The sequence below is a fragment of the Oryctolagus cuniculus genome, chromosome 1, assembly GCF_051225735.1.
Source record: "Oryctolagus cuniculus isolate XC-2025 breed Fujian yellow rabbit chromosome 1, ASM5122573v1, whole genome shotgun sequence".
Lineage (NCBI taxonomy): Eukaryota > Metazoa > Chordata > Mammalia > Lagomorpha > Leporidae > Oryctolagus > Oryctolagus cuniculus.
The window spans coordinates 62,529,609-62,545,276 of NC_142867.1; positions in this window are offsets into that span (position 1 = coordinate 62,529,609).

The window sequence follows — 15,668 nt, forward strand, 5'->3', positions numbered from 1 at the left end:
GAGCTTATACTTGGCAGCATTGACACCAAGTATCTTCCTCTGGTCCCTATACATTGTGGGATGACAAAACAGAAAACTCAACATATGGCTGCTTTTCTAAGCTAGGTGCTCTAGAGTTTGTTTTTGTTTTTGTTTTTAAAAAAAAAACTTAGCCCTGATTCTACTCTTAAGCTGAGTAGTCTTGGGCAGTTGTCCCATCACTTCTGGGAAACTTCATTTCTTAACCTTAATGTTAGATAGTAATTCCTGACTTACATTGTGATTGTAAAAATTAACAGTAATCCTTAACACAAAGTACTTAAGACAAAGTACTTTTGATTAACTTTCTAGGCATTGAACTAACAATCCTGGAGGGTTAAGTCAATGTCTAAGTTACATATAACTTCATAATGTGTGCTATAAGATATGTTAAACATGAACAGGGACTCCTGTATGAGAGTACTTCATAATGCTTGTGGAAAATTGAATTAACATAGCTATTATATCAAAGCCTGAACCCGTGTAGTTTTTTCATAACATGAATGCTCGTGAGCTTTTTTTTTTAACTTTTATTTAATGAATATAAATTTCCAAAGTACGACTTATGGATTACAATGGCTTCCCCCCATACCGTCCCTCCCACCCACAACCCTCCCCTTTCCCACTCCCTCTCCACTTCCATTCACATCAAGATTCATTTTCAATTATCTTAATATACAGAAGATCAGCTTAGTATACATTAAGTAAGGATTTCAACAGTTTGCTCCCACATAGAAACATACAGTGAAAAATAATAGATGATTTTTTTTAAATGATGATGAAATCAGATCAGACCTATTGTCATGTTTAATCCCAGTGAGAGTCAAGTTGGGAATTGATAATTTCTTTTTTTTTTTTTTTTCAGAAGATCAGTTTAGTATACATTAAGTAAAGATTGCAACAGTTTGCACCCCCATAGAAACACAAAGTGAAATATATTGTTTGAGTACTCGTTATAGCATTAAATCTCAATGCGCAGCACATTAAGGACAGAGATCCTACATGAGGAGTAAGTGCACAGTGACTCCTGTTGTTGACTTTACTGATGCCATAGACAGGAGTGTCAATTGGTAATCTCCCTATGCTCCAGTCATGAGTTTCCAAGGCTATGGAAGCCCTCTGAGTTCTCCGACTCTTATCTTGTTTAGACAAGGTCATAGTCAAAGTGGAGGTTCTCTCCTCCCTTCAGAGAAAGGTACCTCCTTCTTTGAAGACCTGTTCTTTCCACTGGGATCTCACTCACAGATCTTTTGCCAGAGTGTCTTGGCTTTCCATGCCTGAAATACTCTCATGGGCTTTTCAGCCAGATCGGAATGCCTTTAGGGCTGATTCTGAGGCCAGAGTGCTATTTAGGACATCTGCCATTCTATGAGTCTGCTGAGTATCTCGCTTTCCATGTTGGATCACTCTCCCCTTTATTTATTCTATCGGTTAGTGTTAGCAGGTACTAGACTCGTGAGCTTTTTTGAAGACCTCTCACATTACATGGACTTCAAAGAATGGGAACATGTTTTGGTATAAGAAATTTTGAACTTTCTCGAGGATGCTTGCAGAAAAAATTCAGGGAACTGTAGGGAAAGGAAGGCTTTCCTTCCCATGAATCTCCAAAGAAAATACAAGCATGATTCTGGGACACGGTTGCCTTGTCTTGTGTTCCTTCATTGAGCTGATAACTCTTTTAGGGCTACATTACCTTTCATGTATGATATTTCTATATCTGCTAAGTATATGGGTCAGCCTTCTAAACGCTACATACTTAATTAGTACAAGCAGTCTTGTGTCATCTCAATTGCTAAAGACTGAGCTCAAAACACTTCTCTTGTAGCTAAGGCAACTTTGAAATAGTTCTTTTAGGACTTCCTATTAAAGGTTACACAGAAAACAGAAAAGACAGCATATAATACCATAACATATTAAAAACTAACCAAAACATAGCAAGGGAGTTCAAGTAACTTTGTATGCCTTTCATAAACAAAGGGTATCTTCTCCCACTTCATAATATATAAAATATTAATATCTACTTCTTATAATAAGTCAGTATATTTGTAAGAACTAAGTGTTGGATAAACATTAGCTGCTTGCTGTGGATGTCTGTCAGTTTACCTTCACTGTTCAAACTTCTTTAGTCACAAGACAAACCTTCTACACATTAGAACTTAGTTGTACAGTCCTCCTTGATATTCCTTTGGAACTAATAAAAGCTGTGAATCATAGGGCCAAACATTTTAGACTGCTTGATGTTCCCAGTTGGGAAACTGCCCAACACAAGCAAATACCTCCCTCCATGAGGTTGAGAGAGGAAGTATCAGTCATTTGATCTTGGTTCCTATCTTCAGGGTTTAGAGTCTACTTCAGACCTCCTTGGTGCAGACAGAATAGGCAATGGGATTGAGGACTGGAGCAAATGGGAGATAAAGGGTGGTCAGCAGAAGAAGATACCTGATTCAACAGTGGCAAAGCAGTTGATAAAGAACATCTGGGTCTAGGAGGCATCCAGGCTGACTTCACTAGCACCAAACTAGAAGATTCCCAGAAGTCTTGGCATAGTGGAATTTGACAGAACCAAGTCATTGATAGCCAACGTACACAGAATACATGGGCTGGTGCAGGCTATGCTCCACTCCTGCCACAGCCAGAAAGGTGACATTCCTCACCACAGCTACCAGGTACATGGAGCTAAAAGGAATGGAGAGCCATGTATACATGGGCTGTAGTCCTGGTATACCTGTAAGCCAAAAGGAGCTGGATACTGAGCAGACCTTATGAAAAGTGAACATGGCATCACAAATGAAGTTCCTTTACCTCAAAATGTAGCAGAACCTGTCTTTTTCCTGAAAATAAATATTGCCCCCTTAAGCTATACAATAAAGAACAGGATCAAGCACTAGATGATATACAATAAATCTCAAATTATAGTATCATGAATTAAAGTCTCCAAGAATTTAACAAGCACAAGCCAAAATACATACTTGCATATATGACTATCTTTTTGTAGTATCACTGATTTTTTTTTATATGTTGATCTAAGATGTACAGGTACTTGTTTGGTCACTTACTTCATAGTCTACCTGAAGAAGTGAGTCTTGGGATCATATTTAGAAGACTCTGCAAAGTTGTTCCTTGAAAGAGACACATGGGATCTTAGATACAGTCCCAAGAGTGTCTGGTTCTATATAGATCTTATATTAAAGCATAAGCTTGGAACCAAAACTAACTACAGGATGAGCTGAAGTTATATCTAATCTTCAGCCAAAATCACAAGGCAGAGATGTGATATACTGAAGGAGACCTCCAGAGGGTAGGAACAAGGTGATTCCTAAATGAAAGCTGATGAGTGAAATCGTCTGTTTTGAAGACCAAAGGAAGAACCTGGCAAAGATTGCCTCCCTTTATGGACACTGTACATAAAGATTCCAGAAATGGAGATCTTGCCATAAAGGAAGAAGACACTTGTTGCAGAGTGTCATAAGTCAAGGAGGTGAATATTTGATCCAAGGAATTGCACTCAGAGTCCACAGTAACTGGCTCCAAGAAATGTGTCTACTTAGAAAAGCACAAAAGCGGCCGGCGCCGCGGCTCACTAGGCTAATCCTCCGCCTAGCGGCGCCGGCACACCGGGTTCTAGTCCCGGTCGGGGCGCCGGATTCTGTCCCGGTTGCCCCTCTTCCAGGCCAGCCCTCTGGTGTGGCCAGGGAGTGCAGTGGAGGATGGCCCAAGTGCTTGGGCCCTGCACCCCATGGGAGACCAGGAAAAACACCTGGCTCCTGGCTCCTGCCATCGGATCAGCGCCGTGCGCCGGCCGCAGCGCGCCGGCCGCGGCGGCCATTGGAGGGTGAACCAACGGCAAAGGAAGACCTTTCTCTCTCTCTCTCTCTCACTGTCCACTCTGCCTGTCAAAAAAAAAAAAGGCACAAAAGCTTGTAGTGTTGTAGAATCGTAACAGAATGTATCTCTTACGTATACTAGAGGAATATGAAGGAAGGTAAGGAACATATTTAAGGGGCTTTGTCTATATCTTGAGCCTAGTTAGATTAACTGTAGCAAAATAGCCAGTAGATCGGGCTTGAATTCTGAATCTGGTCTCAGATCCTGCTAGTGGGAGCTTGGGCAAATTCCTTCATTCCACTAAAATACAATCAACTTAATTTCACAATGAACTTAAGGGCTGTATCCTAAACTGCCATAAAGATTAAATGAGAAGGCAGCATCTGATACATGGTACCACTAAGCAATTTTAGCTTACAATACTCAGATGAGACTAATACAGAATTAAAGTGTACAATAGATATCCCAAGTATTCTTTGTGGTTTTCCTGGAAGCCATAGTAATAGATGATCATTACATAAGTCTACCATATAGTGATTTTGTTTTTAATCCCACAGAACTCCTCTCTAAAATGGGTTCACCTTGGGTTACTACAAATGGGCGTAGTGTTGGCAGCAGCTATGAACATAAAAAGGCTTTGTCATTGGAGTTAGAAGGAAAGGAGTACACAGGAGCCGGTCTGTTTAGTGACCATGTAGAGTAAAACATGGAGCTAAGCTAAGGGCAGTTTAGACCCCATCGGTATACGATCTTTGCTTGTCAGAAGACAATACTGGGTAGACTACCTTCTCGACAGGACACACAATCTGAAAGAGCAGTAACAGAACTAGGCCTAAAAGTCATAACTTTATGGCAGTTAAGGGCTAAATCACTTTTTCCCTGATGTTAATACTTATGATAAAGGCAGGGAGGGGCTTGTCTTCACCTCTGTCTAATCAAGTAGCTCTCACAACTTGAATGTTTTACTATGCAAAGCTATAATCTAGAAATTTTTTTTTCTTATTCCATGAAAAGCTGAATGCTTTGAGTAGAAAAAAATCAGTAGACTTCACAAGAGAACCTCAGGCTTCCTGCAAACAACTGTTAGAAAGCTGTTAGTCTGCCATTCTGAAGGCATTTCTGTCCCTTCACTGCTGTAAAGGACAATGGTTCTGTCTTTCATTTTAGCTCAAGTCATGGATGAGGTGAAATGTGTACCTGGTGGCTCACAGGCATGAAAGGAAGTGACTTCTTGTCAAAGTTGGCAGACTTCTTCCTCATTACAGATGACATTACAGACACAACGTCCTCAGCCTTCTGGACTGACCTAAAGCCCTGGACAAAGTGGATTTGGTTTTCTCTCCTTCCCCATACCTGATGGAGCTTCTTCCAGATGCATATTTCCTCTCCATTTTGCCTATTCCATCTCAGAATACTTTACAAAATTAGAAATGGTACACAAGGCTGGAAAATCCCCCTTTATTCCTAAATGGGAATGGGATGAGCCTTGGAAGTGACTGTGACAACTCACTTTCTAAGATCTAAATACCATGAAAATCTCAACTTATGCTTAGCTGAAAGCAGCCTTCATACCCTATGTGCAACAAGAGGCCACTGCAGCCCCTGTGTGGGGATGGCATGAGGGTATTAGGATTCACTGCAGGACAAGTGCCTACCTAAACGGTCTATGCAAACACACTCGCCAGGACCAGCCACAACTTCCACCATTCCACACCCTTTTTACCCACTTCCAACAAGTCAGAATTGTTTCCTGATATTTTCATTCCTGACATTGGAGTGGCACTCTTCACACTTCCTCACTTGGTGAATCCTGACACATTGGCTTGCCACAGCTTGGATAATGGTCACCGTCTTAGGGAAGCTTGCTTTGACCCTTAGTTTGGTGCCTTCATAGAAGTCTCTGAATTGTCTCATGTTTCTTTCCCCAATGTAATTTCCTAAAGGTTAAGGACCTTCCTTCCTCTATTTTCTGTAAGTCCTAAACCAACACAATGCCTGGCTCTGAGAAAGATATTTCACCTACAACAAGCACCAAAATGTGTCTTAAAGTGTATAGTGGCAATGGTAAACCAGAGGCCTCTTCAGCCTCTTTATGTGAAGCTCTGTTGACTACGTGTTAAGTCCCTTTCCAAAAGGATTGCTTCAGAGTATGAAATGTAAAAGCATAATCTGAAGTTGGTTTCCAAGTAGTCCTAGGTCTATGAGTTCTCAAAACTGGGCTCTTGCCAATGACCCCTAATCCAGACTCTCCCTTAGATACTATTCCCTGGGCAGCAATGTATCAGAGTTGAAGACTCTGACTGCTTCAGAAGCTTTGCACTTATAACCATTCTGCTCAGGGATACAGGGAATATTCCATCTGGACACTGAACCTCCTCATTCTCTGTGGAAAAGGATAATAGCAGGTTTTGTTCCCAGGAGAACGAGCACAGAATCAGAATGTAAGCACAGCTATCCTTGGCACGTCGGGAGGGTCTAAAAGAACCTAAGGGAAAAGACAACAGGTCTGTCCTGAGTCACTCCCTTGAGTCCAAGTCCTGCCCTCATTCCTCAGGTCTGGCCTCCCTAGAGCTATAGCTATTCTAAGGACACCATGTAGAAGACCCTCTTGATTAAGGAAGGGAGGTAAGCATCTTGACTCAGAAATGAGGGATTAGAAATCATCCTTGCTGTAAACACTTAGTAAAACTTCATAGTACATGTAGGTGATGGCATAACCCAGAGTTAACATTAAGACAACCCAATGACAATATGAAAAAATAAAAACCAGAATAGGAGAAAAGTCTTTTTTTTCTTAACTTTTATTTAATGAATATAGATTTCCAAAGTACAGCTTATGGATTACATTGGCTTGACTTCCCTCCCACCTGCAACCCTCCCCTTCCCCGCTCTCTCTCCGCTTCCATTCTTATCAAGATTAATTTTCAATTTTCTTTATATACAGAAGATCAATTTAGTATACATTAAGTAAAGATTTCAACAGTTTGCACCCACATAGACACACAAAGTGAAAAGATACTGTTTGAGTACTCGTTATAGCATTAAATCTCAATGTATAGCACATTAAGGACAGAGATCCTACATGAGGAATAAGTGCACAGTGTCTCCTGTTGTTGACTTTCCAAATTGACACTCCTGTTTATGGCATCAGTAATCTCCCTATGCTCCAGTCATGAGTTTCCAAGGCTATGGAAGCCTTTTGAGTTCACCAACTCTTATCTTATTTAGACAAGGTGGTCAAAGGTAGGTCAAAGTGGAAGTTCTTTCCTCCCTTCAGAGAAAGGTACCTCCTCCTTTGAAGACCTATTCTTTCCACTGGGATCTCACTCAGATCTTTCATTTAGGTGGTGGTTGTTGTTTTTTGTTTTTTGTTTTTTTGCCAGAGTGTCTTGGCTTTCCATGCCTGAAATATAGGAGAAAAGTCTTATGAGGGAAGGACTCCATGGACTTTTGTAACTCCTGTGTGTTTAAGTGCACCCTTTTCAATCACATTCCTCAAACCAAACTGAGGAACCAGGGTTTCTTAGAATATCCTAAGTGGGATGGGTTGGCAAGTCATCGTACCTTAAGGTACCTAACAGAGCAGTAATATTTACAATCTAGAGCCTCAAAGCTAGTCCAGTTCCATCCTCTGCAAAGTTAGTCCATCTCCATTTCAAGTGTATAATGCGAATAATACTCAAGTAGTTGGTATAGCTTGGATACTGTACATAAAAGTGCTAATAAGACAAACGTAACAGTTGCTCAAACAGCATTATCACCATTGTTGCTATTCTGTGTCTTGAGGAAGGAATTCTCATAAGCCTGGGAGAAACAACATAGTTTTCTCCTTCAGGACAGGGACTAATATGGTCATGGAGGGGACTAATTTGGTGTAATCACTACAGGAAGTTTCTTGCATTGTCCTCCACTCCCATTTCAAAGGATCCTACATGTATAAAACAGCAGAGGAAAGCTTGAAATCTCAGTCTAGAACTTCACATTCTGAAACATATAGGACTCACTCTTACCTCCATGGCTGTGCATGCTATACCCTCAACTGAAAGATATGCCATTCTACACCTGCTCATTTCTTGATGTTAGCACAAAAAACATACTTAAGGGGTAACACAATGTCCTGATACACATGATTCTGTTCACCCCAATTTGGAGGTTATATCTAACTTTTGGAACTTGTTTATTTGCCAACCCAATCAGTAAGCTCTGGCCTTTGGTAGTTTATTAGGGGAAATTTTTTATACATGGAAGTCTTGTGACATTAAACTGAATATTAATGTACTTTATTACATTTAATGTTATAGAAATGCATTGCTATTTTGATCTTCAACTGATGTAAAAGTGTATGTTACATAACATATGTGGAAGAAAGACATTACCTTGCCTCATAGAATAATATCTTTTGACATTAGATTTTAAGATCTATTCAGCCTTAAACAGATCTGAGTCAGAAGAAAACATTGTTAGTGGCCATTCTACACTTGATCTTAGCCAAAAGGCTGAGAAGCAATGGTGGTAGCCATTCTAACACTTCTGAAGAGAAGATGCTCTGGTCCCAAAACAGACACCAGTGGCAGACTGTGTTCTAAAATAAAACATTGAACTTGATGTCACTAAACATCCTAAACTTTCATTTGAATTTGCCTACCCAGCTTTGTCTTCTTCTGATCAACACTTTTACAACTTGGCTCACCACATAGGTCAATCAAAGGTATAAGCATTTGGGGCAGTAATTAAGCTACCATTGGGATGCACACACAGCCTCAGTATGAGTCCCAGCTCCACAATTCCATCTTCTTCCTGATGCACAACCTAGAGACATTGGGTGATGGCTTAAGTACTCGGGTCCCTGACACTCACATGGGTGACCCAGATCAAGGTCCAGATTCCAGTTTCAACATAACTCGGTCCTGGCTGTATTGTCATTTGGCAAGCAGTGGAGAAAGTGATTCGATGGAGACTTCTCTTTTCCCCCAAACCACTTTAAAAACTAAGAAATTAACTCCAAAGAAAATGTGCCAGTCAGGCCAAAAATGATACATTTCTACTTAGATGGACTATTAGACTCTCATCTCTATTAATGAGTTTAGTTCTCAAGCCACTGTACACACATAATTCTAGGAAAAAATAGAATCCTAAACTTGTTAATCCAGATACTAATATATGGGCATAAACACCATTTCAATATTTAGTATACATCACTTCTGACGCTCAACCCTTCTCACCCATAAATGGAAATATTGATGCCTGGACAGGTAAAGAATCTTTCTGAAAAACTCCTAGCTTTGTAACATAGGGCCAGGATTTGGTCTCTTGGATCAAACCTGAGCTCTTCATCTACCATGATAAGAGTGCAAACACAAGCCCATACCTGATTGCCAGTTCTAAACTACTAGATTGTGTTCTTATCCAATCTTATGCTTAGCCCTTAGTTTCTTCCATTCATTTGATCCTAGATGCCCCACTAAAACTTCTCTGCTTTTGAGTTTTTTTTCTTTTAAGACTTACTTGAGGAGCCAGAACTGTGGTTCAGTGAGTTAATGCCCTGGCCTGAAGCGGCAGCATCCCATATGGGTGCTGGTTCGAGATCTGGCTGCTTCTCTTCCAATCCAGCTCTCTGCTATGGCCTGGGAAAGCAGTGGATGATGGCCCAAGTCCTTGAGCCCCTGCACCTGTGTGGGACACTCAGAGGAAGCTCCTGGCTTCAGATTGGCACAGCTCCAGCCATTGCAGCCAACTGGGGAGTGAACCATCAGATGGAAGTCTCTCTCACGGACTTTTTTTTTTTTTTGACAGGCAGAGTGGACAGAGGGACAGAGAAATGTCTTCCTTTGCCGTTGGTTCACCCTCCAATGGCTGCTGCGGCCGGTGCACCACGCTGATCCAATGGCAGGAGCCAGGTGCTTATCCTGGTCTCCCATGGGGTGCAGGGCCCCAAGGGCTTGGGCCATCCTCCACTGCACTCCCAGGCCACAGCAGAGAGCTGGCCTGGAAGAGGGGCAACCAGGACAGAATCCGGCGCCCCAACCGGGACTAGAACCCGGTGTGCCAGTGCCTCAAGGCGGAGGATTAGCCTATTGAGCCACGGCACCAGCAACTTTCAAATAAATCTTTTAAAAAGACTTATTGGAAAGGTGGAGTTAGAAGAAGAGTCAAAGGATGAAAGAAGTCTTCCATCTGCTGGTTCACTCCCCAAATGACTGCAGTGGCCAGGACTGGGCAGGCCAGAGCCAGGAGCTCTATCTGGATCTCCTATGTGGATGTAGGGGCACAAGCACTTCCACTGCTTTCCCAGGCATGTTTGAGCTGGATTGAAGTAGAGCAGCTGAGAGTTGAACCAGTGCCCATATGGAATGCTGGCACTGCAGGCAGTTGCTTTACCCACCACACCACGGCGCCAGCCCCTCTCCTTTTGAGTTTTACAACTCCCACTCTGTCCTTCATCCCACCAACAAACTTCACTCCTGACCATCGACCCAACCAGTCTATAACCTCTGCCTAGATCCATTCCTAGACCGGTTGATGTCTATTCCTGTGTATACATCCCAGGACATGGAGGTTTGTTAGAGATTGCAGCAACCATGTATCCACAGATAGGTGACAATCCCCTTCAAGTATATGAAGGCACCTCAAAATTTCATGGGGAAAAACAATTAAAATTTGTAAAAACCCTGAAATCCATGCATAACTTTCATAACACCTACCTTTTGTGAACTTCTCTAAAATACTAAGACTCAGCTAGATATACCTGAATTCTAGCCAATTCTGGTATCAAAACAGCTTAGCAAATTTGTTTTATGAGAGGGTCCTTGACATTTATGAAAATCTACATGGGTTTCAAGATTACTTTTGTGCCAAAATAAACTTTTAATTACATTTCCCTCACAAACTTCTAGAAGTGTTCATATCGCCCTGATACTACTTTAAATTTTAGTCACTAAATGAAATCCATATGCTAGCAATGTCCTAACAGCACTCTGGCCTCATAATCAGCCCTTAAGGCATGCGGATCCGGCTGAAAAGCCCATGAGAGTATTTCAGGCATGGAAAGCCAAGACACTGGGGGGGGAGGGGGGAACCTAAATGAAAGATCTCCATGAGTGAGATCCCAGTGGAAAGAATGGGTCTTCAAAGAAGGAGGTACCTTTCTCTGAAGGGAGGAGAGAACTTCCACTTTGACGATGGCCTTGTCTAAATATGATCAGAGTCAGTGAACTCAGGGGGCTTCCATAGCCTTGGCAGCTCATGACAAGAGCCTAGGGTGATTACTGATGCCATAAACAAGAGTGTCAATTTGTTAAGTCAACAACAGGAGTCACTGTGCACTTACTCCTCATGTAGGATCTTTGTCCTTAGTGTGCTGTACATTGAGATTTAATGCTATAACTAGTACTCAAACAGTATTTTTCACTTTATGTTTCTGTGTGGGAGCAAACTGTTGATCTTTAATGTTTGCTAAACTGATCTTCTGTATATAAAGAGAATCGAAAATGAATCTTGATGTGAATGGAAGGGGAGGGTTGTGGGTTGGAGGGACGTTATGGGGAGGAAGCCATTGTAATCCATATTCTGTACTTTGGAAATTTATATTCATTAAATAAAAGTTTAAAAAAAGAAATCCATATGCTAGCATCACCAAGGGGGTTCCTCTTCTCTTGCTCTCATCTCTTTTCTGTCTTGTGCTGCTGTTCTAGGAGTGATGGCCAGAGGATCTTTTTCTCCTTATTACATAAAAAGACAAGACACATGAGCTCCTTTAATCTATTCTTCACATGAGAACAGGCACAGAGAGCCAAAGTAATTTGCCTAAGATTTATACAGTAGGTAAAACTTACCCTAAAAGTAGACTCTAAACTTTCCATAACACTACATTGTATCCCCAAAACAAGAGTTCCTGTATAAATACTTTAAATATCATGCTCCAATAATGTACTTATATTAATATCTAGGGTTGGAAGAAGCTCTGTGATGGCAGCTGATCACCTCATGCCCCATATACCTCAACAGAAAACAAGTTGGGGCTCCTGCTATGGTACACCAGGTTAAAGCCCTTGTCTGCAGCACTGGCATCCTATATGGGTACCAGTTCTAGTCCCAGCTGCTGCTCTTCCAATCCAGCTCTCTGCTATGGCCTGGGAGAGCAGTAAAGATGGCCCAAATCCTTGGGCCCCTACACTCATCTGGGAGACCCAGAAGAAGCTCCTGACTTTGGATTGTCTCAGCTTCAGTTGTTGTGGCCATTTGAGGAGTGAACCAGCAGATGGAAGACCTCTGTCTCTACCTCTCTGTAAATTTCAAATAAAAATTGTTAATCAAATCTGGAGCTGCCCTATACTACTGTGTTCTGGACTTCTTTCTACTTGTATCAAAAAAAACATGACTAAATGGTATAACTTACTCGAGGACCATTTGAAGTATACTGAAGAAAACTGAGAGCTTTTTAACCTGGATAAGCCTTCCACTTCACCCTTATTCCTGTCAAGAGTGGAGGTCTCAGGACTGTGAACAAGCCATTTAACTCCCTAGCTGTCTGACTTCTGGATCTTCTCAAACCCACTATCTGATAGCTGTCCCTATTCTCCTCTAGTCTTCTAGTTGAATTCCGAGCATACTAATGACAGTCTTTTAAACATACTTTGTAGTTCAGAATGTGGTCTAACTTGACCAGTTTTCAATGTGAGATTGAGAAACATTCTGTAGATAAGACATCCTATCAGTTACAGTTGACTAAAAGTGTTGATCAATTACTGGTGTGTGTTCTGCCTACTGGATCTTCCACTTACTGATAGAGAAGTGCTAAAATCAATCTATGATGGTGGATCCGTATTTGTTTTCTTGTAGTTCTATCAGTTCTTGCCTTGCATATTTTGACTTACTGTTAAGTACAGACACATTAATGACATCTTTCCAGAGAATTGACCTCATTAATGCCTCCTAATTGTCCTTGCTTTGACACGAGCTTATTACTTTTGAGAGGCAGCCAGAACTCCAAGCTGCTGTTGGACCAGACCAAAGCTGGAGGTAAGAACTCAATCCAGATCTCCCGTGTAGGTGCCAGGTTGCCAACCACCTGAACCACCACCTGATGACTCCCAAGATCTGCATTATCAGGAAACTAGAATCAGAAGCAGAGCTGTAATTCAAACACAGGCACACTGGAATGTGGTGTCTCACTCAGGATTTTAACTGGCCAAGTAAAGTCTGCTTTGGCTAAAAATATAGCTACTTCAATTTTTTATTGTTAGTAAAGAAATGGAGAAAGATACCACACTTAATTTGTGCCCTTTATATTTAAAGTGTCTTAAAACGGTTGTCTTGTCCTATACATCCCAAATATCTTCGAAGTTATTAGAACTTGAGAGTTTGAAAAATATGTTCAAGGTCACACACATCCTAATAGTTAAGCCACCTAAACATTTTACTCAAAGTTTGCTTGAAAGACCTACAGAGGGGAAGGTTAAGCTTCTAAGAACCTTAACATTGGAAGTAAAAAGGCAATCAACATCGGTTACATGATCATTTGTACATGTAGCTATTTAAATCAACAATTTGAGATTGTCACGAGCAATGTTAAGTAACACTCATCAGGCAGGGTTCCCCAAGGAAACTCTACAAAACACGTGTGTAAAGAAAGGCTTAAAAGGAATTGTTACAAACAATTCTGGAGGCTGGCAGATCCTAAAGCTTCCAGGGCAAGTTGGCCAGCTAAAAACCTTGAGAGCCAATGGTTTTTGTTCCAGTCTACAGACTAAGTCCTGAGACTCAGAGTTGATGTTTCATTTCCAGTCCCAATGTAAGGACAAAAACTATTGTTGGCATTCAAAAGCCAAATTCTTAGGGTCAGCCTTTTTGTTGTGAGGCCTTCAACTGGTAAGTTCCACCCACATTAGGAAGGGCAATTTACTTTACCCCGTCTACCAACTTGAATGTTAACTTATTCCAAAACAACCCACAGACAGAATAATGCTTGACTTTATATCTACACATCCTGACAAGCTTACACATAAAACTGACCATGACAAATCTACCCCTTTGTCATAAGCTTGTTACCCATATACCTCTTGGAATACAACCTAATTTTCAAATAAAGACTATCATAATGCTGCCTAACTTAATACAACTAATGTACAACCAAAAACCTACTTTCTACAGAATAGGAGGCAAAGTTCTTGAATTATTCTTTTTATCCCACTACTTATACCATGATATAAAGTGAAGAATGCTTAAGTTCTATGGCACAAATCCAGTAGGGTGTTATGATAGGGGAAAAAAACAAAGCAATATCCTAACATGAGCATATTCATCATCAAAGTGAGGACCATAACTGATCATGTAGCTTTCTGATATTTATACTACCCTTCTACCATCCATTTGTGTTTCCTTTGCCATCAGCAAGCACTGTCAACTTCTCATAGTTCCACACCTGGTGGAGTAACTCCTAGAGTCTGGGCCATCAGCAGTCCTTCCTGAATTAGATTGCTTTCTGTTGACCTTAATTGCAGGGCCTGGCTATACTAGAGGCCCCTGGTAGTGGTAGTACAGTTTCTCCCTGGTAATCTTGATTTATTCACCATAGTAACCCCCTACTTAACTTGATTCAGAGACATGAACTTAAAGTGGCCAGGTAGCAGTCTCAATGGAATCAGTGCTTCTTCCAGAAACAGTCTACCCCTTGGGTCTAAATTCCTGGCCAGCCTACCTTAAAGTTACAGAAACAGGAAGCAAAACTCTTGCTATTGGGTCACTAAAGGCTGTGCTGATGTTATTACCATTTATCCTTATCAACGCATATAGACTAAGGAGCTCAAAACTGTTTTTAAAAAGCTCAAGAGCTAGTTACTCATCAACATAAACAACATGATAATATAAAATAAAATTGGTAAATATGAATTAGACAGTTCCAGTGGCCCAACACTATATTGGCATTCATGGACCAGGGCTTTTTGAATTAGGATTGCTTCTGCAGATTCAGGCTTAAAGTTCACTCCAATGGATGCCTATTGCCAGGCTACTTTCAAGCATGTCTTCTGACCACAGTAATATGAACCTGAAGTCGATAATGGGCACAAAACCAGAAAGCTCAAATATGCAGAAATGTAAACAATCCTGAATGATCAATGAGTCAAAGGAGACCTCTTCATAGACTTTTCTGAACCAAAATTCCTAGACTAAAGTGCTAGAGCATAAACATAAAAACAGTATTCTGAGCAATATGGAGGAGACAAAAAAGGAAGGAAGGAAAACTTGGTAAATAGACCAGTGAAGTTGAAATGAAAGCTTGAGACCTAATAATGACACAGTGAGGGTACAGAAAAAGATAAAGTATTGTCTGAGTAATGAGGATCTAACTGAAGGAACTCATCAAGATGGAATATTGAGTCATGGATTAAAATTCTATAAATTTGGGTGCAAAATTTTGAAACCCAACTGTAGTTTTTTAGAACATGTTTTCCATGAACCTTGAAGTTACCGTAATTTTCTGAAACCATTCTTCATACATATTGGTAATGTTAGTAACCTAATAGAACAAATGAAGACCTTCAAAATACACTGGTCACTATCTATTCAAATATAGTCACTGTGTACTTACTTCTCATGTGGGATCTGTCCTTAATAGGTTGTCCAATGTGAAGTAATGCTATAACTAGTACTGAAACAGTATTTTACACTTTGTGTTTCTGTGTGGGTGCAAACTGATGAAATCTTTACTTTATATACAGAAGATCAATTCAGTATATATTAAGATAATTGAAAATGAATCTTGATGTGAATGGAATGAGAGAGGGAGCGGGAGATGGGAGGGGTGTGAGTGGGAGGGAAATTATGGG